Source organism: Alnus glutinosa, chromosome 10 (genome assembly GCF_958979055.1).
Source record: "Alnus glutinosa chromosome 10, dhAlnGlut1.1, whole genome shotgun sequence".
NCBI classification, from domain to species: domain Eukaryota; kingdom Viridiplantae; phylum Streptophyta; class Magnoliopsida; order Fagales; family Betulaceae; genus Alnus; species Alnus glutinosa.
In genome coordinates this window covers 28,632,779-28,660,166 of record NC_084895.1, presented here as the reverse complement: position 1 = coordinate 28,660,166, position 27,388 = coordinate 28,632,779, and the positions used below count along the sequence as shown (strand labels likewise).

The following is a 27,388-nucleotide window of genomic DNA, read 5'->3' as shown; positions in this document are numbered from 1 at the left end:
AGAGAGAGAGAGAGAGAGAGAACCCAAGTGATAATGAATCTATTTCTGCACCTGCGCGCTGCTCCTCAACCAAATCATTTGTTGCTTATGCGCTGTAGATACATCTGCTCATCCAAAAGGCAGGTTGGAAGAAGAAGAGGAGTCAAGGAGGAGGAGGAGGAAGAAGAAGAAGAAGCTGAGGATGAACATGAAAAAGGTAGAGAAAAAGAACGGAGAAATGCAAAGAGTTTGAAGTCTTTAATGGCTTGGCTTGGTTTTCGCTTTCACTGCGTCTTTGACCAGTGAGTTCTCACTAACCTTGCGGAGGCTTCTAAGGTGAAGCCATTGATGGCATATCATTGGGCCCGGTTCCCTTGTTTCATCATCTCAAGTCAGTTAAAAAGAAAAGAAAAGAAAAAGAATAAGCTTGTTTAAAATAAATTCCTATTTGTAAACAAACGAAACATTCTCGCTCGCCACTTTTTCCTTTAGGTTCCTGAAACGTCGTTAGAATAAATTTGTTGTTGTCAAATCTCGACCGTCAAATTTTTTACAGCAGATGTGCTGTTAATTTCATTACAGCATGCATGCCAGGAGGAGGAGGATAGGTGTGAGCCCCCAAGAAAAAGCAAAACGAAGTAAACGCTTACAGAAAAAAATAGATAAAACAGGAAAGAAAGATCATACGGTTTGAAGAGGATATATATATATATATCTATAGGTGATGAGCTGTGCTATGATCCCCCCACCGGCTCCCAACAGCCCGTTGATCAAAGCGTCTGACATACTTTCTCGGGAAATTTGTTGAGAGAGGCCTTATTTTTTCGGGAAAATGTGCTGAGGCATTAAGGCTTAGAGAAAGGTAGATCGAACAGTCTACTATCATTTTCGTGCTAATTAGTTGTATGTCAATCATAAAACAAGTTAACTAAATAGTATTTAATGTAAGAGAAAAGATAGTAAGAGAGATTTACGGGTGGAGGAAATGCTGAGAAAGCCAGGCTTGAAATACAGTCATAAAACAGTGGAAAAAAAAAATACTCAAAAAGCCATGCTGAATAACAGTTGTAAAACAGTACTGTACTAAATAGTATTAATAGCAAGAGAAAAGATATATAGTAAGAGAGATTTACGGGTGGAGAAAATGCCCAAAATTAAAGCCATGCTCGGAGAACAGAAACGGATCGCTCGGGAAGGCCGCGTTGGGGTCTCCAAGGGTGGCTCTCCTTCATGCTCATTTGCTGAAACGCCCTCTGTTGCCTGAGCGGTTGGTCAAGAACCCTAAGCCTTGGTGTTTCTCCTCTACTTGCGCCGGGTGCAACGGGATCTTTCTCACCCATGGCTCCCTCTTGGTGGCCTGAATCTGACCGGCAATCCCATCTCTCAAACATCTGAAATGCCTTGAGATTGCTTTCGAAGCCAACGCGAAGTAGACCGTGTCTGTACCTTCTGTCCACCTTAAGAAGCAGATCGATAGAGAAGCCATGAGAATAGTAAGCTTGAAAATAAGGTGCCATGAAAAGGAAAGGAGGTGGGCATTAATGAAAAGGCCCACAGTTACCAAATAATTAGTTCAAGAATCTATCCATCAACCACCGATTAAAAAGTTACAAATGTGTTTGATATTTTTACATATTTATTTCCATATTTTGAGGAACGAATGAAAAGTTGTGGGGAAAATGGCAAAAAGGAAGGAACTTTAATGGAGCAAAACAAGATCTGAGACATTTTTATGTACCTCTTCCAGCATTGAAAGCTGTTTTGTTTCTGCTTTCTAGAAGAACTACTGCTACCATTATTATCATCTTCCCACTGTTCGGCCTTGTGGGATTTTTGCTGCTTCGGTGGATGATGATCAGTTTGCTTTGTTCCAAGGCTACAGAACTCGTTCAGAAGCTCCTGAACAGGGGCTGTTGGACTCAAAGCCTTGGATCTGGTTTACCAGATGAATGGTCGGGTTACTTGATGAAACATCAGAGTAACAAAAAGCCAGCTGAAGAAACCATGTTCCCTGATTTATCTTCACAGTATTCTTGAGCCATGCATGAAACAAAAATCTTCTTTTTTCTGTATGTATTACTCTTGCTTGTAGCCAGCTACAATCTCATCAAGATCCAGTACTCCTACAACAAGACCAAGAAAACTTTATCAACTCACAGTAGGAGAGCATCGAGCAATCTCAAGGATCAAAATTTATGCGACCAAAAAAAAAGATAAAGAAAAAACTCTGTTTTGGTTTCTTACCAGCTTCTTTTTCTCAGACTTCTTCTCCTAATAAGCCAACATGGTATACCATGAAAGCCAACCTCGGAAGAAAGATCATAAAACTCTCCTCAGAAATAGAAGATCAGATAAGCGTGATAATGACTTCCAAGCCATGTTCATCATTTGATATCTCTCTCTCTCTCTCTCTCTCTCTCTCGCAAAAGTGGGTGAATGCAGCATGATATAAATACATTCAAAATACATCTAGACTTCTTAGAAAACCAAAATAAGTCCCTCAATTATTTCATGGGCAATGCTACGGAACAGCAAAATTTCCGGAATTCATCCGGAAATTTTGCTTCTCCATGGCATTTGTGTAATTACTTATAATTACAAAAATGCCATGGGTAAGCAAAATTTCCGGATGAAAGCATTATCCTTCTTTCATACCCAATAATTTTTTTTTTTTTTAAAAAAAGGATTATTATAATCAAATTAAAAAAATAAAATAAAAATGGTACACAAACTGCAAGCTTAGCCGCCACACGACATGTTATGTTTTAATTTAATGAGCCACATGCAGTCATAGGAAATCCTACAAAAAAAGAAATGGATTTTCAGAGATCTTTGTAGGCTACGAATCACAAGAAGCCATTTGGCCCATTTCTAAGTGGGAGTCGTTTCCAGGCTTTTTCAGATGGGTTTCAGTGAGAGGGTTCTGAGGGGCCTTCTGCCTTTTTTTGTACTCTTTTTTTTTTTTTTTTTTTTTTTATCTGAACCAATAAAATTCAGGCACCTCGCAGATTGTCTTTCACAGAGAGAGAGAGAGAGAGAGGGTGGGAGAGAGAGAGAGAGAGAGAGAGATGAGAGAGAATAGATGCTCCTAGGGTTGAGCACAATTGTTCCCAAAATAAGGACCTGTGTGGGATGAGATGAGGTGGTCCAATGTTTCTCCATCTAATATTTCTCATTAATTCGTGTATTAAAGCACTCCATCCATCCCCTCTCTCTCTCTCTCTCTCTCTCTCTCTCTCTCTCTCTCTCTCTCTCCACATTGCATGGGACCGCGTGTATTCTTTTTCTTATGATGAAAATAGGCCAACTCGACGCGCAGAGTACTAGAATATGGGGTGTCATTGCCAATAACACAAACCCTACTTCTATCAGACTATCACCATGTTTTTAAATTTGATAGAAAATGGCCAAACCTGAAAAACAACGGAGGACTTGGTTTTGAAGTTGCAAGCTGTCAAATCACCATTCATTTGTAGTTAGTTTAATTATTTAACTATTAAAATATTTAATTAAAATAAATGGCGAATAAATTACATGCAGATACTTTAGACCTAGTAATATTAATTACTTCATAATTCCTTTCAATTTTTTTATGGATTTATTGTTGAGTAAGCTTTTGTTTAATTGTTTGTTAACTTTTACGCCCACTCCTTTTTTTTAAAATATATATATATAATACTTTAGATATATGGTAGAGGAAAACTTTTGGATTTCAAAATTCTTAAAAGATAAATGATTCGAACTTATGACATTTATTTTTGTATTATGTTAAATCATTATTTATTTTAAAAACTTAAATTTATAGAAAAATGATACTTTTAATTATTTAACTAATAATATTCTAGCATTTTTAACATGGTAAAACTCAACTTAACTTATATCATAATTAAGAATCTCTTTTGACAAAGAAAGACAAAAGAAACTAATTTTTAAGTCAGAATCAAAGTAAGGCTCATTTTCTGAATATAATTTTCATAAATAAATTCCAATTCAATTTTGTGAATAACTCAACCTTTTCAAGCCATTTTCACTAATTAATAGGTCTAAATTCTAAAAAATAATGGTATGCACGTACATTATATATGTAGCGCCTTTAAGATTAACAGCCTTTATTTTATTTTTTCCTAATTCTAAGATTAACAGCCTTTAGTTCCTGAGAATTACATCCTACACGTTTTTTTGTTTCACTTTCATTTTTATCATTTTAAAAAACAAACACAAAAAAGGTTTTTAATTCATCCCCATCAAACCAACAACACATAGAGATGTCCAACAAGTTTTGGTGTCGGAATCGCAAGAAATTCAGACAGTAAATATAAGAGAGTTTTTTTTAAAAAAAATAAAAATAAATTCTCAAATTACAAAATTTATGCCGATTCTAGGAATCAAAACATTGGGAAAACATCACTCATTAAAATATGGCACATTACAGTTGAGAATTGTATATTCTTTCATTAGATTTTTGCTCTATATATTGTTAAAAAAACCTTTGACCAAACATTGTCACATTTCTGCAAAAGTGAAAAAAAAAAACATTTTAGAAATGAAATTATTTATAGATGCTTCGATAACCTACCACATTTTTAATATATGGCATTTTCTAAGTATTTAAATGCCTAAAAACAGCATAACTTTCATAATTTAAGAATTTACAATTTCTTTACAGTTATATAAAATCTGGTTTGAAATTTTTATTTTAAAATATTTCATTTGTAGAAAAATCTTGACTACCTAACTGATATTTACACAATAGAAAAAAAAAAAAAAAAAAAAAAAAAAAAAAAAAAAAACGAATAACAAACACTAATTAGTGTGGTGTGCACGCGCTGAGTGGGGTGAAGAAAATCCGTGACTAGAAAAGAGAGCCTGGCAGGTCAAAAAGCTTGGATTGGATGCTATAAAAAACTCAACCGGATATAACCGGTGGGCGAAATAGGAGCGGCGGGATGCGGACGTCGCGGGAAACTCTAGTCTCCGTGATCAAAGTAAGTGAAGAGATTTTCTCAGCCACCGGCTTGTCTGGTCAACTACTCCACCTGCTTTCATGTGAAATCACCAAACCCGCATCCGATTCCTTCTTGGGATTTTTTATTATTATTTTTTTCGTGGTGCTCAATTCCTTGGTCGAAACTACGCACCCCTGCATGCGCACATTAGCAACGTCCGCACAACAGAGGAGCTCGAAACTTGTAAACTATGGCAGATAGGGGTATTATAGGGATTAACAGGGTGGTCCTCTTCAACACATCTTTTGCATGGGCCATCTACGGACTGATTTCTGCAGCTTTTTAATGGCTGCCAGGGGTCCACTGAAAAATGGTCTTCTTCAGAGTGTACGGAGCTGAAGTGTGGCTGGTCTTTGTTGCTTTTCAATATTCTTTCTGCATTAGCATGGGCAGCGTGGCATTCAAGGCAAAGCTCTTTTTAGATGGACCACAATCCTAGCTAGCTTACCATTTTTAGAAGTTGAACAGATGGACCACAATCCTTAAATAGAATATCGCATTTATTTTAATTTATTATCATTATTTAACTGGTATATATTTTGAAAATGGAGAGAGAAAAGGTAACGTGACGCCAGCATCTTAATGCCTCTCTTGCTCTTTTTTCGGTCTTGAATTTTTAAAATCTCTCTCACCATCTTGCTAATGGACTCTTTTCATTTTGGGATGGTTGTCTGCAGCTGGTTATTTGCACAACAGGGACATAACACCTTCTTATATGGGGTGAGTTTTATACACTAAAATTCACCCTCATGTAAACGGGTGTTGTGCCCCTATTGTATCTCAATAGTATAAATAACATTTTATATTTCAAGATAAATTATCATGATTGATAGGTTATAGTCTTATCAAATGAATTGGGATTTATAAGACTTTAAGGGATTATGATTTAGATCTGACGTATATTAATCTCATCAACACGCTTAAACCATATACAATGTTACTTATGGACTATATTTATTTAATAAATATGCAATGCCCGATGTTCTAGTTAATCTAAGAAAATAAACAATTTTATTAACAATAATATGTCAAACAAAATTGAGTTGTACATACTTGAAACAAGAATTAGAATTGTCAGAGTGACTAGGTTGATTTCTAATTAGTAAAAGCTAATTTTATGAAATTTTCAATCACACTTCTGAGCTCAAAGTTAATAGCTCAACTAAGTGAAGAGTCACATTCGAAAGATGGATAAAGAATGTGAATCTCCACAAATTTCTTTGTACTATTACAATAAACTTTAACCTCAATTTACAAGACTAGTCAATAATCATCATTAACCCTCCATAAGCATCACATTTCAACTTTATCATGAATTGGCATTGTTAACCAACCAAGATACCTTGTAATAAGTTGTTCTTTGGCTTCTTGAATGTCATTAATTGAGTCATGAACTTGTAAAATTCTTCAATAATTTACTTTTGAGAATCTTCGCAAATTGTTGAATTGAAAAAAAGGATTTAAGCAAGTTCCTCTATAAGTTTCTCTTTAATTATGCCTAGGCAAAAGTTATTTGCAAATCTTAGACTCTTCTTTGCGAAGTCTCATTTCTTGAACTTTATCGGACCAAGCTGAAGCATATACCTTATTAAATCATACAAATTAAATATTTTTTTTTTTTAAAAATCAAATATAGTAAATAGTAAGTCTCGTGAAATCCTCTTGCCTATTTAAATGCTCGGCTACAAGGTCAAAGAAATATGTAAATACTAAATTTGACATTTGAGGACAGGGTGAACTTCATAAGTTGTCAATTCAAATAAATCGTTGTTACATCGATAAAATGAATGCATGGTAAATAAACTTTCTTGCTAGTGGCGGAGTCAAAAAGAATTTACATTGTAGGGGCTAATTAAAAATATAATAAACACAATATAAATATATATATATATATTTATAAAAAAGAGCGTTCATCAACTTTAACCTATGAGATTCCACAATCAAATGAATGTTCATCAATGTTCATTAGATTCCACAACTAATGAGTCTCTTTTCAAAATCATACATACTACATATTCAAGAAAACCAAAATCCAACTTGATGCACTCAAGCACACGAAGGGTTTTGGTTATAAACCCTATAATAGGTGGGTTGCCTATTGTGAAATATGAGTTAGTCATGTCTCCAAGAGTTATTTCACCACTAATGGCTAAATAATCAAACTAGTGGTTCCAAATCCCATGTTTATCGTTCTCTTTTGAACAAATAGTGAAATTGTTGTCACAAAGAGTAATGGTAGGTATTATAATTTTTACTATTAATTTATTAAAAAAAAAAAAAATTAGGTGACAGATTGTATGACACTCATTACATCAATTATAAAATAAATAAATTTTCTTACCATTAAGATATTGTCATGGGTGTTGATAAGGACTTGCATTGTTCATTGTAAATTGAAAATGATTAATACTATACACCATATTTTTATTTCATTTTGTTTGATGTGATATTGTCGATTAGTCTATGAATTTTTTTTTCTTCTTCTTTTTAACAAGAGCTGAACTAATGACGAATTAACAGTGCCACGTCAATAAAATTGAATAAAAATTATATAAAAGTGAGATGTATAAAACTTCTCATTGAAGAATAATGATATTAATAATACGAGTAATGTTAAAAATTACATTTTTATTCCACTACAATTCTATCAGGTTGATGCAGCAATGCCGTTTAGCTCAACTAAAAAAAATATCAAAGGCTGATGTGTCAATAAAATAAGTTTTTTTTTTTTAATAAACAAAAAAAAAAGTGAGTAAAATATAAGTGTAATTTTTAACGTTAGTTTAATTACAGAGGAAGGGAAGTCTGCCACACGAGTCTTGTATGAGAAACAGTCAAACTCATGCATTTGGAGAGATCGAGCCTGTGGGAAAAAAGATTCCTGACTATTGTACCTCTTTGACTGTTTCTGTTAATAATGCAACCTTTTTTTTTTCTTCCCCTTTTGCCATTCATCTTGACCCGAATGCAGTACTTTCATCCCCTTAGCGCATTACTAGTAGCTTCCCTACAATGGATCTGTTCCCTAAATTTTAAGAAAAATTTTTAAAAAGTCAAAAAAACCATTCCACAGCAGCTTCCCTACAATTATCTGTTCCCTAAGAAGTGAACAGTGCTTCCCAATGCATTGGAAAGCACTGTTCACCTCCCATTCAATTGTTTATTCTAAAAATATAACCTCTCTCTTACTTTATCTCTTTCTTTTCTTACTTTTAATTAAAGTAAAAGTAACAAAATAATATTTTAATGATATAGGGAAAAATGAAGGGAAGCTGCTGTGGGGTGTTTTTTGATAGGGAAGCAAAAAGTAATTTTATTCCTTATATTTAGGGAAAATGAAGGGGAAGGGAAGGGAAGCTGCTAGGAATGCTCTTACAGTGGATCAGTTCTCTGAATTTTGACCGATTGATAGCAAAAGTTTTTAAATGCTCTCCTGCCATTAAATTGGAGTAGGTGGTTGACAGTGCTTTTAGTGTACAGCATTGAACTCATTCATTATTGGCCCCGTTTAGTAATCCTCTCTATCTCCTTCCCCTCCCCTTCCCTTTGTGAGAATATTTTTGTTGTATGAAAATAGAAAGTGATTGACGTGATATAAAGTAGAAAGAATTTATATGGAAAAGTGGAAAAAATTTGTATTGTAGTGGATTTTTTTAATTAAATAATAATAAAAAATTATTGATGTGATATAAAAAGTAAAAAAGAAAAGAATGTTTTAAATTTGATGTTTTTTGGGAAAGGTAAAAGTAAGGGGAGGGAAGGGAAGGGGGAAGGGGAGGGAGTTAGTAAACGGGCATGGTAAAAGAAAAAGCATGAGAGGTAGTTCGGTTTGACTAAGAAGGAAATTAGAGAGTTCATTGCGGGATGGGCGTGGGACCCGACATCATGATGGTAAAAACTGTGGGGAATATGGGCGAGCAATGCCCGTGAGGCTCGAGGTAAACCGTAAAAGCATCGTAAAAAGCTCTGCTACAGTACACTTCCCTCTACAAACAAGACCGCACGTGCACACGTGTTGGCCTTTCACTCGTCCCCATAACCCTACCGGGACACAAAGAAAAGATAAAGGTTTCAAAAATTCTTCATATAATTCAGTTAAGAAATAAAAAAGGAAAAGAAGATTTATTATTTATTATTATTTTTTTTTGAAGAAATTATTTTTAATTATTTGGGCAACGAAGAAAAGAGAAGGGAAAAGCAATTATTCGATGAGAAAAGTGAAAAAGGTTGCTAATCCACGCGATAAGATGGTGGCATTTCTATAATCACAAAAAGCCACATCGCACAAATTCCCGTGGTACCCAATCAACGGTCCCGATCTTATCCCAACCCAACCAACGGTGGGGATCCCTCATCCCGTCTAGCTTCTTGCACACAGCTCGATGTCTCTTGCTTTTGCCCCCCCCTCGTGATAGCGACGCGAGCAATGCCTTCCGCCAACGTGGCACTGGACCCCACTTCAGTACGGTGTCTCTCCGAAAGGCAGGAACCCAGTTTTGTCCACAGAGGAATGGTCAGGCAGAGACAGAGAGATCAAAATTTTCATGAGTAATGATTCACTACCACCTAAATATACAATTTTTTATCACTTTGTTTATGTGGCAAGGTAATCCTCTACTTTAATTTATTTTTAAAAAATAAAAAAACTCAAAAAGTAGTGGGGGACCACCTTGCCACATAGGCAAGGTGGTAAAAAGTTGTATATTTAGGTAGCATTGAATCATTATTCAATTTTCATTGGGGTTTTTGTTTGTGTTCCGAGTTTTCAAGGACAATGATGGTAGTAGATGTTTGTGAGGATAACAAAGTCGCTTGGTTAGGAGGAACATGGCAAATTAGACTTTAAATTAGACTCCTTTTTTTTTTTTTTTTTTTAAGAATTATTGTCATATTCTTGACAAACACTTAAACTTACATCGACCTTCCTATGAGTTGGACTTTTGTGAATTTTAACTCTTTATTTTTTTTAAAAAAAAAAAATCATTGGGGAAAAGACTTGAGACGATGTGACCAACGAGGAGCAGATGTGATTGGAGATAGAAGAGGGAATAAAGATATACACGAATTTAAAATGAAAAGTAATTTTCTTATAATCACTTTCACACAACTCTTCTCACATTGTATGAAACTTATGCTATGGGTCTCATATTTTAGCCCCACACAATGTAAAAAGTAATTATATAAAAGTTGTGTGAGAATTATAAAAAAATATTTTTTATTTAAAATTAGACAGAGTCACCATGGTATTGGTAGTGATCGAGTAAACACCTCATATTAGTAGTTGGACGGGTAGATATAGGCCTCTCGATTTTAAAAGCCATGTCCATCTCAAACCGATCCGGCGGTTATTGATTTTTAGATTTTTTGCTTTTTTTAAAAAAAAAAAATCGTAATACTTTGTCAGTAATCAATTAAAATCGTACAAAACATCGTGAACATAAGTTGATAAAATTATGAGGGTGCAGTGATTTGACTGTAGAGTTACTCAACAGATCAGTTTAATTATTTAGAGTTCAAATTATTTGATTAAATCGAAGATTTTGTAGAGATCATAAATGTCACATAAAAAGCGATTTGATATCTCGAAACACAGTCCTGAAAAGTCATCACTCTTCTCGCATACTTGACAAGCCCTTTCTTTCCATTTTAGGAAGGGTCTCTGACCCTACGCTTCTTATGCATCTCGATCCTGTCAAATCATGTCCTATCGTCGGCGGCCAAGCAAGACAGGTCCTCGACTGATTCCTTTCACGGGTATTCTTGAAAGTTGAATGAGGAGACAACGCTAGAGTGCTCTGAAGTAATTATCCAACAAACTCCCAGCCAAATTAGCCAATAACCGTACACAACGAGACCGATTGCTGTTCCTGTGCACGTGTATGACTCAGATTTGTGGCACATTGAGGCTCATTGGGCTGATGCGCAACTTGGAGCTAGGGGCTGGGATGTTTGACAATTCTTCCGTGGGTACCCCCCCGAGCCCATGGGTCATCTGATCGAGGCATGCCTTTTGATATGCATCTATCTGACCGAGGAATGCAGCTTTAAGCAAGGACCTTTCAACAAAACAATACTTCAGAAGCCACAATGACGTCTTTTTTTTGCAAAGATACAAACCGATTTTGTTGCAGGATTCGAATGATGTCTTTTTTTTAATTAAGTTCGATGTCTTTTCAACTTTGAAATAAAGGATTCGCAGTAAATTTGCAGGGTTTTGAAAATTTTGGTGCACTCTCGGATTTTTTTATTTTTTTATTTTTTTTCCTTCAAGGTAATGTTAAAAAATTTAAAATAATGACAAATCATTTCATAATGATGAAATAAGTATTTAAATAATCTCTTTAGATGGTGTTGCAGTTGCACAAATACGACTTAATAATCAACTCCAAATGTGCCAAAATAAAAAAAAAAAAAAAAAAAAAAATCAACTCCAAAACCTACGTGACAACTTTAGTGTAATACTTTCCACAATAGCCTTTTGATATTGGATTGAGTCCTTTTGATACATGTCTTTAGGCTTATACTATATAATGAACAATAAAGATTGTCTGCAATGTATCAACGTGGGCTTTGTTTTTTTTTTTTATTGTATTTATAACTAAAATATAAGATAAACATAAAAAAAAAGTTTAAAATTACAAACAGACTATCTAATTCAAGGTAATTTTTTTTTTTTTTTTTTTCCTTCTAAGGTAATTAGAAACAGACCATCGAGATCTCTATGAAACAATAATATTGCCACCAGATGTGGGCACAATTATCTTTTCTATCACTTTCCCTATCAACTATCGGTCCATCATCCATCCAATTAGAACTCCTGTTTAAAAAAAAAAGGCTTATAATATAAAATAAATGTGATGTATTTTTAAGAGTGATCGATGACATTTTTATCGTCTAATGAGTAAGAAAAAGAGAGCAATCATCTCCTCCAACGTACACGATAGCAATGACATCCAGCTCCAAAACCCCAATTCTAGGAAAAATTATTCTGCTAGCTATATTGTGTAATTCACTCTAAATATATAGTATATATTTGTAATTTGCTTATATATAGGGCTATTCAAAAATTAGCAATAAGATACATAGAATGCAGGAGATTAAAATTATAGCAAGAAAATATTTCACAATATTATAAAATCACATAAGAGCGTTGTTTTTAAAAGTTAATTTCGTGCATTATTATTTTGTTGATTAAAAGATATATATATATATATATATAATCTACTTCTCACTATAAAATGAATTCTCTCTTCTTTTTTTTTCTGATTTATGTTTTTAACATGGAGACAAAGGTCAGCCTACGCTTTTTCTACAACCACACAATCGATAGAGGGAAAAGGGAAAATTCTAAATACTTATCTTCTATCTCACTCTCGTACCACTGAATTGAACCCTTGAAATCTTTCTTCTTCTTCTTCTTTTTTTTTTTTTCCTTAATAAAGGCTGATCAAAGTGTGACAATGCTCATCAACTCAATGATACATATATAGCGTAACTCTTGATAAAGTGAAAGTTATTGCATGCAACATAATAGAAGCAAAATGAAGCAGGATTAATTGAATCGGAGCTATTACTAATGTGACGAGTAATGTTATAAGTCATCATTGTGTCCTTCCAATAGTAATATAACTTTTAAAATTACAATTAAATTTATGTTAATCACTATTAAATTTTGATCAAATTATCTTTAGAATTACTCCTAAAGTATCTTTCCCTTAAAGTTGGTCTGGCTTTATCCGAATGTCCGGAAAATTATGTGGAACGTCTGTGCCACCACATGTTTGTAATGAGTGCAAAAACAAAGCAGACAAGCAAAGCCAAATGGATGGTAGCATTATATATTGTTCTTCATAGCACAAATTAATCAAATTGATTATGAAAGTACAGAAAGCATAGGACATAATAGGGCTTTTAAATATGCTCATCTTTATATTATTATTTATTTTTCATGCCCTATAAAAAATGCTTTGGGATAAAAATCACCATATTATTTTCTCATATTTCTCATTATGCATATTTATTGGAACAAATTATAAAGCATTCATCATTCCCTTGTCTCCAAATATAAATGGTATGCCATCAGAACAGTTATTTATCCTTGTTATTTTAAAATTCTCAACTGACAAACTTAAGCTCATTAATTTATGGGTGATTTGATCATTATATATACTTTGTAGTTTTTAATTGATAAATTAATCATCTATATCCTACTAATTAATTTGACTGGTATGGACAAGACGCATCATGCTTATTGCTGGGAATAAATTCACTTAGATTAGCCCATCTAAAGGACTATGGGCCTTCAAGTTAGTATCGGGCCAAAGAGAATTGTGAGCCCCAAGTCGAGACAACAGGACTCCCAGATACGCCTATCCCGAGATATAGATGCCCAAAGTAGTCAACCCCAAAAATAATACATGACAAGCAGATCATCTATATGAAGTCTCAGGAATGGACATGTTGTGAGACCAAGATTCAACTTCTATAGTTAAGGTTCAGGACCAACATGTTCCGGGAACTCAGACATCAGTCTCATCACAGAAAATGTCAAGGATATTTGCTCCTTGATCCACAATAGAATATGGTTGGGTTAGAATTGCAATATTTGAACTGTTTATACTGTAGTGACCAAGTTCAATTAAAACTAATATTATCAATGAAATTGAAAAAAAATTGTAAATGCCGATACAAGTTTTTTTTTTTTTTTTTTTTGTGGAGAAGCAAAAAAGAACTACTATATAATTAATTATGATCATAAGCAAACCATGAAAAAAGAAAAAAAAAAAAAAAAAAAAAAAAAAAAAAAGAAAAAAAAAAAAGGGAAAGAGAGAGAAGGAGAGAGGCCCAAAAGAAATATTAAAAACAAATATGTATTTGTGAATAGTATAGCTCCACATGTGAAATTACACTATTCACAAGTCCAAGACAAATCTATTTTGCATTTTTAGTAGATAATGGGATGGAATGCTTTTTTATGATTTTGCTTAGCTATTTGAATTAAAAGTGAGAGAGATAATCCACTGAGAATGCTATACTAAAGAGAAGCAAATTATGAGAAAAGTCAACGCACTCCACTCAAACTATCACTCAATTGATAATGTTTCCTCAAATTTTTAATTAGGATAATGTCTCCCCCAAATTATCAACACATTATCAATGTATCCCCCAAAGCCAATAAAAAGACAAAATAACTTTACAATTTATTTCAATAAAACAAAATACTCCTATAAATTAAAAAAAAAAAGGATTAATGTTTTTTAAAAAAAAAAAAAAACGAAATTTTTTTATTTTTTAAAACATTTTTTTTTTTAATTTCTTAACAAAATTAATTTTTTTTTTAAAAAAAACAAAGAATTTTTAATTTTATTTTAATTTTTAAATTTTGCCACTCTTGGGTTTTTTTTTTTTTTTTTTGTATGTTTTTGTATTTTTTTTTTATTAAGGATAATTTCGTCATTTGGGTGGACATTGACAATTTTTTATAGTTTGGGAGGACATTGTCCAAATTATAAGTTTGGAGGAAAAATTGTCAATTGAGTGGTAAATTGAAGGGCCGGGTATGTGGGCTTTAACCTAAATTTTGGGATAGTTTATAATTATTTATCTGAATTTGAAATATTATAAATGATTGTTCAATATTATTTATAGAACTCATTTGATAAAATAAAAATTGGACTACTCAATCACTTATACGATTAGGTGAATTCTATAAGTGGTCTATCACAATTATTTTCCTTGGCTAAAGTGAAGGAGCAATATCACTTTCCCCATTTTACTCTCTATTTTCAAAATACTAGTTAAATAATGATAATAAATTAAAATAAATGCTTATAACGATCCTAAACCAACATTTCCTTTTTTTTTTTTTTTTTTTTAATTTTTATTTTTTGATCCTTGAGCCAACATTTTCCTCTCTTACATTTTTCTTTAGACAAGGGGTGGTCACCGTGTCAAAAAGTTTGTAAAACTCAAGTGCAATTTATCGCGAGTAATAAAAATTTTCGATAAGACTGAGGTCGATCCACAAAGAATAGTAGACACTCAAGTAAAATTTCTATTATCGTGCAACGAAAAAAAAAAAAGTTCATTGTTATTTTTCCCCGAAGAAGCGGAGCAATAAATCAATCTTCCTAGCGCCGCAGCCCTTATTCTTCTCTTCATTTTTCTCCAGTTCTTCTCTCTTCATAGAATCACAACCTCCCCTCCCCTTGTGCCGATCTTCCGTCTTCTCTTCACCTCTACTCTGACATCGGCAAGAAAGCCTGAGGTGTTCAACTGTGAATCATTTGCGTGTATATGTGTATATGTAATGTTAGGGTTTTGTAGTTTAATTTCAGGTTATAAATTTTGTTTTGGTTATATTTTGTTTGGGTTTAGATCTTCTGTACAAGGATTATCAGAGCGACCACAAGTTCACAATCACTACCTATTCTTCCACCAGAGCGCCAATCTTCCGCAGGCCCCGCCCCGCCTCATCAAACCCGTACTCTGGCCCCGCATGTAACCTCCCCACAATGTACCTGCACCGCACGATTATCCCTTAAAAATTGCGGTTTACGGGTCCAAAAGATGCAACTCGCAGGGCTGCGGGGTGGGGGTAAAAAGGGCCGAAAACCACCTCGTCCTGCCCCGTGCCCACACCTACCTGGCCCCATCTGGGGTGGCTCACTCGGTGTTTTCGATACTCATCCTTCAAAAAGACAAAACTATCCCTCTTATGAAAAAATATTTATGTTCAAAAAATATGTATATTTTTTACTTATCCGAATACTTTTGGTTGGGAATCAATCGGCCATGTGACTGAGAATTGGACTTAAATACATGTGTTACAAAAATACCAGAGATATGAAGCACAAGTAAGAAATAAGCAGCTGGCTCCTAACTGTCAGAATTCCTATATTGGGACACGTGTCCTTCTTTCACAGTTTGGACTTTTTTTCCCATTTTATTTTTTATTTTTTATTTTTTATTTTTTTATGGCACAGATTGGACTTACTTCAAGGACACGCAATTCACCCCTTTAACACTTTTCCCCTTTTCAATTAGAAAAAACAGAAACAAAAAGGACTCGCAATTCCAGCTAGCTGGTGAATACATACTTGTGAACTGTTACGATAGTTTACGTGGATTAATAAGATTTATTAAAATTGATCACCCCGGCAACAGCAATTCTTTATTACTTTTAGTGCCTTAAACCACATTAATTGTTTCATTTCATAAAAAATACGCTAAACAACTAATCAAGCTGTAATATATGAGTGAGAGAGAGAGAGAGAGGGAGAGATTTTGTTTCGGTAAGTCAGAAATTTAATGCCATGCGATTTTAGATCTATATGCAATAAAATGAACATTTTTTTTTTTTAACAAAAAGAATAATAATAAAATGAACTTTAATGCTCACGTACGGTCTCATGCCATTGCTGGAAAATGGAAATGCTCAAAATTAGATGAAAAAAAAAAAAAAGAGAAAAAAAGAGAAAAAAAGAAAGGAAGAAGAGATAATTAATTGGTCAAAGAAAAACGTTCATAAAATGGAATGTCATATTATTATGTCAAAATTAATCAAAGGTGGGTGTTTTTAAGGTAAACTTACATTGATGGTGCTATGCAAGACTTGTGTGAAAGGATAGAATAGTAATTTTTTTGGGTTATCCTCATAATCAAATAATAATATATAATATTACTCCATAATTGTCTAATGCGTGTTAAAGGAAATAATTGTAAGTATTTGGAGATTAATCAAGTTCAAACCTTGAATATTTTTCAGACAGAAATTTATTACAAATTGATTTATAATTTTTTTTTTACAATTCACATATAAAAATGACATGTATCCCTTAAGCATGTGAGAAGCACATATTTTTTTTATTAATGCTATTAAAAAAGTTTGTAAGAAGCACATGCTATTAAAATAACATATATTTCTTACATGCTTAAGGGACACATGTCATTTTTATATGTGGGTTGTAGAAAATTTTCTATAAACCAGTTTGTAAGAAATTTCCGTCCATATATATATACATTTCACGAACCTGCTAATCGTCATAACTTTCCTTTTAAGTTGTTGACCAACAATCCTCAAGTTTGAATTAGTTTGTTTGACAAACAACTCTCACTCTTCCTTTATTTTTTTCATTTCTTTTAAAAAAGTCAACTAGAAAACAGTTTTTTTTTTTTTTTTTTTTTTTTTTTAACTTTTTATTTCACATCAATAATTTTTTATTATTATTATCAAGCAAATGAAAACTACGGATATCTGACAATCTCATAAAAACAACAAAGTAGTATTCCTGCATGTTTATGGTGTGTATTACTAATTTTTTTCCTGTTAGAAATAAAATGAGAAAATTGAAATTTTTACTATCTTGTTAAACACATTCAATCATATTTTTTTTCGTTGTTCTATCAAAGACAAATGCTATATTCAAACACTTTTTTTAAAAATTTGGTTCCAAATTAATGTGTCACAATCTTATATAATGTGTCACAATCTTATGAAATTGTGACACATTTTTTAAAATGATGAATCTTATAAAATTATGACACATCAATTTGGAACCAAATTCTGAAAAAAAAAAAAAAAATGTTTAGATACTTAGCATTTCTCTCTCTCAAAAGCCTATATGCATGACGGACACAATATAAAAGTCAAGGAGAAATGGGGGAAGGGGGAACAGGAATTGCAAACGAGACCTCATATAGAATGTTGTTCGAGTGTAGCCCATATCCATATCAGGTATTAAGGTTTGGTTTAGTTTAATCTAATTCTAAATACTGAAATGTTTGATATATATATATATATATATTAGATTCTTAAAATATGGTATGAATAGTCAGATTAATCGTTTCGGTCCTTTGGCAATCTCTTCCTCACAACTTCCCCTGGCATTTTGTACTGTTTACACTTTACACAGTACTTTAACAGACCCGTGGGCCCCGAATGCAGCTGTATTTCATTGGACTTCATCCCCGAATGCAGTACTTTCATCCCCTTTACAGTTCTCTGAATTTCGACCGATTGATAGCAGGAGTTTTTAAAGGGAGATGATTGTGATACAACTCCTTTATAATTTCATCATAACTTTACTCACAAAGGTGTGGAGTTTTTGTGTATGAGCTTCACATCATTGTGAGTGGGGTTGTGATGAAATTGTGCAAATTAGTTGTGGTTTTAGCATTACTGATTTTTAAATGCTCTCCGGCCATTAAATTGGAGTAGGTGGTTGGCAGTGCTTTTAGTGTACAGCGTTGAACTCATTTCATTATGGTAAGAAAAAGCATGAGAGGTAGTTCGGTTTGACACGGACAGCACTTAAGACAATGAAAAATAAAAAATAAAAAATAACTTTTCTTTTCTGTTTTTTTCTAGGCCAAATTGATACATAAAAAAAAATAAAAATAAAAAAATAAAAATTATTAATAAATAAATAAATAAAGAAGAAGAAGAAGATTAAAATTCCCTCCCTTTCTCTCTTTTCTTTTTATGGGGATAATTTTTTTTTGTTAAGTGAAAGTAAAAAGTAATTGATGTGATATAAAGTAGAAAAAAATTATGTGAAAAAATAAAAAAAAATTGTATTGTAGTGAGTTTTTTTATTTAAATAATAATAAAAAATTGTTAATATAATATAAAAAGTAAAAAATGTTACAAATGTTTTGAAGTTTAAAAAAAATAAATATAAAGAAAGAGAGGGAGGAGGAGGAGGAAGGAGAGTTATTAAATGAGGTCACGTCATCTTTTCTCTCTCCATTTTCAAAATGTATACCAGTTAAATAATGATAATAAATTAACATAAATGCGATATTCTATTTAAGGATTGTGGTCCATTTGTTCAACTTCTAAAAATGGTAAGCTAGCTAGGATTGTGGTCCATCTAAAAGGAGCTTTGCCTTGAATGCCACGCGGCCCATGCTATTGCAGAAAGAATATTGAAAAGCAACAAAGACCAGCCACACTTCAGCTCCGTACACTCTGAAGAAGACCATTTTTCAGTGGACCCCTGGCAGCCATTAATGATCATCGCCATGCTTCGACTCCCACTAAAGAAGCTTTAACAGGTCCCGTGAAAAAGCTGCAGAAATCAGTCCGTAGATGGCCCATGCAAAAGATGTGTTGAAGAGGACCACCCTGTTAATCCCTATAATACCCCTATCTGCCATAGTTTACAAGTTTCGAGCTCCTCTGTTGTGCGCATGCAGGGGTGCGTAGTGTCTTGAGAGTATACGTACAAGCAGGGAAAGCCAACGAGGAAAATGTCGTCAACATGGTGTAGGGCATAGGGTTAAAGAGAGAAGCAAATGGCAAGCGACGGAGAAAGAATTAAGACTCTTAATGGGCTTTGTAAAGCCCCACTCTCATACTTGGCGCGTGTGGTCATGGAGTACTTTCAATGTTGAATCCGTCAATCCGAGTAAGAAGTGAGCGACCTGTTCAAACAAATTAATTTAGGGAATTAGGATTTTATATAACCGTAAAGAAATTGTAAATTCTTAAATTACGAAATTTATGCTACTTTTAAGCATTGAAACACTTAGAAAATGTCATATATTAAAAATGTGGTAAGTTATCGAAGCATCTAGAAATAATTTCTTTTCTAAAACGTTTTTTCTTCACTTTCGTAAAAACGTTAATGACAACGTTTTTTCAACACATTCTTAAATTACGAAATGACAATGTTTGGTCAAAGTTTTTTTAACAATATATAGAGCAAAAATCTAATGAAAGAATATACAATTCTCAACTGTAATGTGCCATATTTTTAATAAGTGATGTTTTCCCAATGTTTTGATTCCTAGAAACCGCATAAATTTTGTAATTTGAGAATCTATTTTTATTTTTATTTTTTTTAAAAAAAAAACTCCCTTATATTTACTATCTGAATTCTAGCAATTCCGACACCAAAACTTGTTGGACATCTCTATGTGTTGTTGGTTTGATGGGGATGAATTAAAAACCTTTTTTGTGTTTGTTTTTTAAAATGATAAAAATGAAAGTCAAACAAAAAAACGTGTAGGATGTAATTCTCAGGAACTAAAGGCTGTTAATCTTAAAATTAGGAAAAAATAAAATAAAGGCTGTTAATCTTAAAGGCACTACATAAATAATGTACGTGCATACCATTATTTTTTAGAATTCAGACCTATTAATTAGTGAAAATGGCTTGAAAAGGTTGAGTTATTCACAAAATTGAATTGAAATTTATTTATGAAAATTATATTCAGAAAATGAGCCTTGCGTTGATTCCGACTTAAAAATTAGTTTCTTTTGTCTTTCTTTGTCAAAAGAGATTCTTAATTATGATATAAGTTAAGTTGAGTTTTACCGTGTTAAAAATGCTAGAATATTATTAGTTAAATAATTAAAAGTATTGTTTTTTCATAAATTTAAGTTTTTGAGATAAACGATGATTTAACATAATACAAAAATAAATGTCATAAGTTCGAATCATTTATCTTTTAAGAATTTTGAAATCCAAAAGTTTTCCTTTACCATATATGAGTCTGCCACCAGAAAGGAAAAATTAAAAAAATGACAAACTCGTGAAAATCTCTTTTAATTACCGAATTATATGTGAATTGATGATCAGTCTCTTTTCGTAATCTTACAATTTTTAATTGTTTTATTTCTTTGCTTTATTTCAAAAATTGAATATTCCTCTTGTTAGCATTTAATTAATGGCCGGCTTTAATATTGCTTGATTGTTTTATTTCATGCTATCCATTGTTTTATGCTTTGTTTCAAGAATGAAACGTTGGGCAAGATGTTTTTTAATGCTATTGATTTTTTCCCATTATCAACACGTAAAGGAGATAAATAGTTTTTTTTTTTTTTTTTTTTAATTAGCATTAAATTCAATATTCAAGAATGACTCTAATATATATTGTTTAATTATCATATTTAATGCAATTTAAATTTTTAAGTCTTGTTTCAATAATTGAAATGTTAGAATTTAAAGAATGAGAGAAATTTCCTACAAACCAATTAGTAGAAATTTCCTACAAACGTTGGGCAAGATGCTTTGTCACATGTTCTTCGACTGTTCCGTCATTGTCATATTAGACTAGTGTAAGGGTCCGTTTGGGTTTGCAATTTTAAAAAGTGCGATTTAAAATAACGATTTTAAAATGTGCGATTTGAAAAAAGTGATTTTTAAAAACGCAATTAAGCATTTGGCAAAATCACAGTTTAGCCTTTAAAATCGCGAATTTACCTTTTAAAATTCTGCGTTTTCAAAAAAGCATCATCTTATCTGCGATTTGAAAAATTAGATTTTCTGCGTTTTCAAATCGCAATTTTTAAAAACGCAATTCCCAAACGATCTATGTTCTGCGATTTGGTTTAAAATCGCATTTATTGTCTACGAAATCGCAATCCCAAACGCACTCTAATATAAATATAAGAAATTATTTTCTTTAAAATCACTCATAATAAGTGTCTCTTTCCTTTTCTCTTCAATTGTCTTCTGCAAGCTCTCATTTCTTTAATATTAGTAAGGAATGATCGATTTGATACAAATTGTAAAGAAATTTTGAATTTTCTGTTTTTATATAAAAAAAAAATGTGATAAATAAAGTTATAAAAGTAATTTATATGATATAAAAAGTGCAAAAAAAATGATTAATTAATATGGGATGAAAAATAGAATATTTCGAAATTTATTATTATTTATTTTTTTGAAAAAAGAATTTACTAACAAGCCCAGTACTGTTCACGTGGATTTTACAATGAAACTTATAGAAGGAATAGTGATTTTCGAAAATAAGAAAATAGAAGAAAGAATAGAGAAAGACATGCAGGACGTTCATTGTTAAAACTTAAAAGGGAGAAAAGCTCAATGGAGGATGGGCCATGGCAGAGAGATTTTTACTGCATAAAAAGCAGACTGACAATTACTTTCTCTCTCCATATGCGTCCGTTAATTGAGTGTTCTTCTCTTCCGAAACAAGCGAAGATCACGGGGGATACCTGTGCCTTTAAAGCACAACCTGCCTACGTAAAGGATATATATCTGTAGACTGTACTGGCAGAGAGAAGAACAGCCAAAGGCGTATGACTTTTGTCATTTTCAGCATTATTATTATTATTATTTTTTTGTTACAGAGAAAATGATTTACAACCGTCTAAACAGGGGTAGGAGACCAGGGATTGGGCATATTACTAAATATGTCTATAATTAAGACCCACGTATATAGGTCTCACAAGTAAATCTCACTAAATATGTCTTACGATTGTGTGATAATTGTCCAAAAGGTTACTAATTACGTGACCGTAACTAATTGAGCTGAAATGGATAATCATGAAAGAGGGAACCGGCTAAACTAGTACTAAACAAGTAACAAACAAGCTGCAGAAATCTGTCCGTAGATGGCCCATGCAAAAGATGTGTTGAAGAGGACCACCCTGTTAATCCCTATAATACCCCTATCTGCCATAGTTTACAAGTTTCGAGCTCCTCTGTTGTGCGCATGCAGGGGTGCGTAGTGTCTTGAGAGTATACGTACAAGCAGGGGAAAGCCAAAGAGGAAAATGTCGTCAGCATGGTGTAGGGCATAGGGTTAAAGAGAGAAGCAAATGGCAGGCGGCGGAGAAAGAATTAAGACTCTTAATGGGCTTTGTAAAGCCCCACTCTCATACTTGGCGCGTGTAGTCATGGAGTACTTTCAATGTTGAATCCGTCAATCTGAGCAAGAAGTGAGCGACCTGTTCAAACAAATTAATTTAGGGATTTAGGTTTTCATATAACCGTAAAGAGATTGTAAATTCTTAAATTATGAAATTTATGCTACTTTTAAGCATTGAAACACTTAGAAAATGCCATATATTAAAAATGTGGTAAGTTATCGAAGTATCTAGAAATAATTTCTTTTTTAAAACGTTTTTTCTTCACTTTTGTAAAAATGTTAATGACAATGTTTTTTCAATAACATTTTTTCAACACAATCTTAAATTACGAAATGACAATGTTTGGTCAAAGTTTTTTTAACAATATATAGAGCAAAAATCTAATGAAAGAATATACAATTCTGAACTGTAACGTGCCATATTTTTAATAAGTGATGTTTTCCCAATGTTTCGATTCCTAGAAACGGCATAAATTTCGTAATTTGAAAATCTATTTTTTTTTTAAAAAAAAACTCTCTTATATTTACTGTATGAATTTTTAACAATTCCAACACCAAAACTTGTTGGACATCTCTATGTGTTGTTGGTTTGATGGGGATGAATTAAAAACCTTTTTTTTAAAATGATAAAAATGAAAGTAAAACAAAAAAACGTGTAGGATGTAATTCTCAGGAACTAAAGGCTGTTAATCTTAAAATTAGGAAAAAATAAAATAAAGGCTGTTAATCTTAAAGGCGCTACATATATAGTGTACGTGCATACCATTATTTTTTAAAATTCAGACCTATTAATTAGTGAAAATGGATTGGAAAGGTTGAGTTATTCACAATTTGAATTAGAATTTATTTATGAAAATTATATTCAGAAAATGAGCCTTGCTTTGATTCCGACTTAAAAATTAGTTTCTTTTGTCTTTCTTTGTCAAAAGAGATTCTTAATTATGATATAAGTTAATTATAGTGCTTCTCTAAACTTGAGTTTTAACATGTTAAAAATGCTAGAATATTATTAGTTAAATAATTAAAATTATCATTTTTCTATAAATTTAAGTTTTTGAGATAAAAGATGATTTAACATAATAGAAAAACAAATGTCCTAAGTTTGAATCATTTATCTTTTAAGAATTTTGAAATCCAAAAGTTTTCCTTTACCATATATCTAAAGTATTATATATTTTTTTTTTTAAAAAAAGGAGTGGGGGTAAGAGTTAACAAACAATTAAACAAAAGCTTACTCGACAATAAATCCATAAAAAATTGAAAGGAATTATGAAGTAATTAATTAGTAGGTCTAAACTACCTTCATGTGCTTTGAGCTTATGTTAAAATATTAATTAAATTATTAAATTAAGCAATTTAAATTTTTAGAGTGTTTAATCATGAATTCAAATATTATCTCTCTTATTCACACTTTATTTTAATTAAATATTTCAATAGTTAAACAATTAAACTAACTACAAATGAATGGTGATTTGACAGCTTGCATTTCTCAATTTAAAAACATGGTGATAGTCTGATAGAAGCAGGGTTTGTGTTATTGGCAATGACACCCCATATTCTACTCTGCGCGTCGAGTTGGCCTATTTTCATCATAATAAAAAGAATACATGCGGTCCCATGCAATGTGGAGAGAGAGAGAGAGAGAGAGAGAAGAGAAAGGGAGAGAGAGAGAGAGAGGGGATGGGTGGAGTGCTTTAATACACGAATTAATGAGAAATATAAGATGGAGAAACATTGGACCACCTCATCTCATCCCACACAGGTCCTTATTTTGGGAACAATTGTGCTCAACCCCAGGAGCATCTCTTCACTCTCGTCTCTCTCTCTCTCGTCTCTCTCTCTCTCTCTCTATGTGAAAGACAATCTGAGAGGACGATCATTACATTACTTTCTGTTGTTCCTGTTCCTCTACCAGTTTACTGAGTTTTACTACTTTTTTTTTTTTTTTTTTTAATTATTGGGTATGAAATAATTGAGGGGATTATTTTGGTTTTCTTTCTAAGGAGTCTAGATCTATTTTGGATGTATTTATATCATGCTGCATTGACCCACTTTAGCGAGAGAGAGAGAGACATATATCAAATGATGAACATGGCTTGAAGTCATTATCACGCTTATCTGATCTTCTATTTCTGAGGAGATTTTTATGATCTTTCTTCCGAGGTTGGCTTTCATGGTATACCGCGTTGGCTTATAAGGAGAAGAAGTCTGAGAAAAGGAAGCTGGTAAGAAACCAAAACAGAGTTTTTGTTCTTTTTTTTTCTTTTCTTTTTTCTTTATCTGATTAATCAAAAGGGTACTTTTTTTTGGTCGCATAAATTTTGACCCTTGAAATTGCTCGATGCTCTCCCACTGTGGGTTGATAAAGTTTTCTTGGTCTTGTTGTAGGAGTACTGGATCTTGATGAGATTGTAGCTGGCTACAAGCAAGAGTAATATATACAGAAAAAGAAGATTTTTGTTTCATGCATGGCTCAAGAACACTGTGAAGATAAATCAGGGACCATGGTTTCTTCAGCTGGCTTTTTGTTACTCTGATGTTTCATCAAGTAACCCGACCATTCATCTGGTAAACCAGATCCAAGGATTTGAGTCCAACAGCCCCTGTTCAGGAGCTTCTGAACGAGTTCTGTAGCCTTCGAACAAAGCAAACTGATCATCATCCACCGAAGCAGCAAAAATCCCACAAGGCCGAACAGTGGGAAGATGATAATAATGCCAGCAGTAGTTCTTCCAGAAAGCTGGCTCTTTTCTCCCTCGAATACATGGGCTTACAGAAAAGTAAAACAAAACTGCTTCCAATGCTGGAAGAGGTACATATAAATGTCTCAGATCTTGTTTTGCTCCATTAAAGTTCCTTCCTTTTTGCCATTTTCCCCACAACTTTTCATTCGTTCCTCAAAATATGGAAATAAATATGTAAAAATATCAAACACATTTGTAACTTTTTAATCGGTGGTTGATGGATAGATTCTTGAACTAATTATTTGGTAACTGTGGGCCTTTTCATTAATGCCCACCTCCTTTCCTTTTCATGGCACCTTATTTTCAAGCTTACTATTCTCATGGCTTCTCTATCGATCTGCTTCTTAAGGTGGACAGAAGGTACAGACACGGTCTACTTCGCGTTGGCTTCGAAAGCAATCTCAAGGCATTTCAAATGTTTGAGAGATGGGATTGCCGGTCAGATTCAGGCCTCCAAGAGAGAGCCATGGGTGAGAAAGATCCCGTTGCACCCGGCGCAAGTAGAGGAGAAACACCAAGGCTTAGGGTTCTTGACCAACCGCTCAGGCAACAGTGGGCGTTTCAGCAAATAAGCATGAAGGAGAGCCACCCTTGGAGACCCCCAACGCGGCCTTCCCGAGCGATCCGTTTCTGTTCTCCGAGCATGGCTTTAATTTTGAGCATTTTCTCCACCCGTAAATCTCTCTTACTATATATCTTTTCTCTTGCTATTAATAATATTTAGTACAGTACTGTTTTACTACTGTTATTCAGCATGGCTTTTTGAGTATTATTTTTTTCCACTGTTTTATGACTGTATTTCAAGCCTAGCTTTCTTGTGTGTTTGGTTCGAATGTTATTCAACATTCAAGTTGGGTTTTTTTTCAAAAACCTAGAACCAACCCGGATGATGCTTGAATATAGTTTGAATTTTGAGGTGAAATGATGACATGGTGGGACCTGCTTTTCAGACTCATAGCATTGATTGCTACTATCAAATCCGCCGTTTTTTTCTTCTTTTGTTTTCTTCTTTTTAAAAACAAAACTCTCTTTCTCTCTCTCTCGTTCTCTCCGGCCGGCGAAGAAGATTGGGACGACGGGATTGGGATAACAGGTCGGGACGCTCGCCCGGATCTAGGCGGTTTTCTGGTCATATATGGGTTTGGATCGAGACGCATGGATGGATCTGGGCAGTTCGGGATTTGGACGGCGTGGTTTTCCATTCGAATCTAAGTTTCCGACTGGATCTCTCAAGCCCACGCCGGTCTGCTTGGGTTCCTGCAGGATCTTTCCCGAGCTCAGTCGCCGCCTGTCCATGGCCTGCGGAAATGGACGCTCGGCTATGACTGTCTTGGAGGTGGCGGTGCCGGCGTGTTCCGGGTTGGTGGTGCTGGGTGGTTCGGGTGGGCGGTTCGTGTTCCGGGGTGGTGGTGCCGGGTGGTTCGGGTGGGCGGTTTGTGTTCTAGGGTGGTGGTGCTGGGTGGTTTGGGTGGCCGGTTCGGGGCACCGATCTTCCTTGTGTGCTTGAGAAGAAAATCAATTTTTTTTTATCAAATTTTTTTTTTCAATCTCAAAAGTTTAACACTTATTTTCATAACACCAATCATTATACACAACTTTTTATACAATCCAATCATTTCTATTCACTTTTTATCATTAAAAAACATTTTTTTTTTCCAATCTCAAAAATTCAATACCCAAACACATATTCAAAAAGAATTTGAATTTTATTCAACATCCAAACACATTTTCATTACCTCGAAATTCACAAACAGATTCAGAATATTATTCATATTCGAAATATTCAACATTTTCTCCACCCGTAAATCTCTCTAACTATCTTTTCTCTTACATTAATACTATTTAGTAAACTTGTTTTATGATTGACATACAATTAATTAGCACGAAAATGATAGTAGACTGTTCGATCTACCTTTCTCCCTTAATGCCTCAACACATTTTCCCAAAAAAATAAGGCCTCTCTCAACAAATTTCCCGAGAAAATATGTCAGACGCTTTGATCAACGGGCTGTTGGGAGCCGGTGGGGGGATCATAGC

General features: G+C 33.4%; 1 long non-coding RNA gene across 1 annotated transcript; it reads left to right on the top strand.

The window, feature by feature from the left end:
* The first annotated feature begins 24,637 nt into the window (after positions 1-24,637).
* On the top strand, positions 24,638-26,031 carry LOC133878858 (uncharacterized). Its single transcript, XR_009902009.1, has 3 exons — positions 24,638-24,832; positions 24,996-25,419; positions 25,701-26,031. It is a non-coding gene; the product is annotated as an uncharacterized LOC133878858 (long non-coding RNA).
* The last annotated feature ends 1,357 nt before the right edge of the window (positions 26,032-27,388 follow it).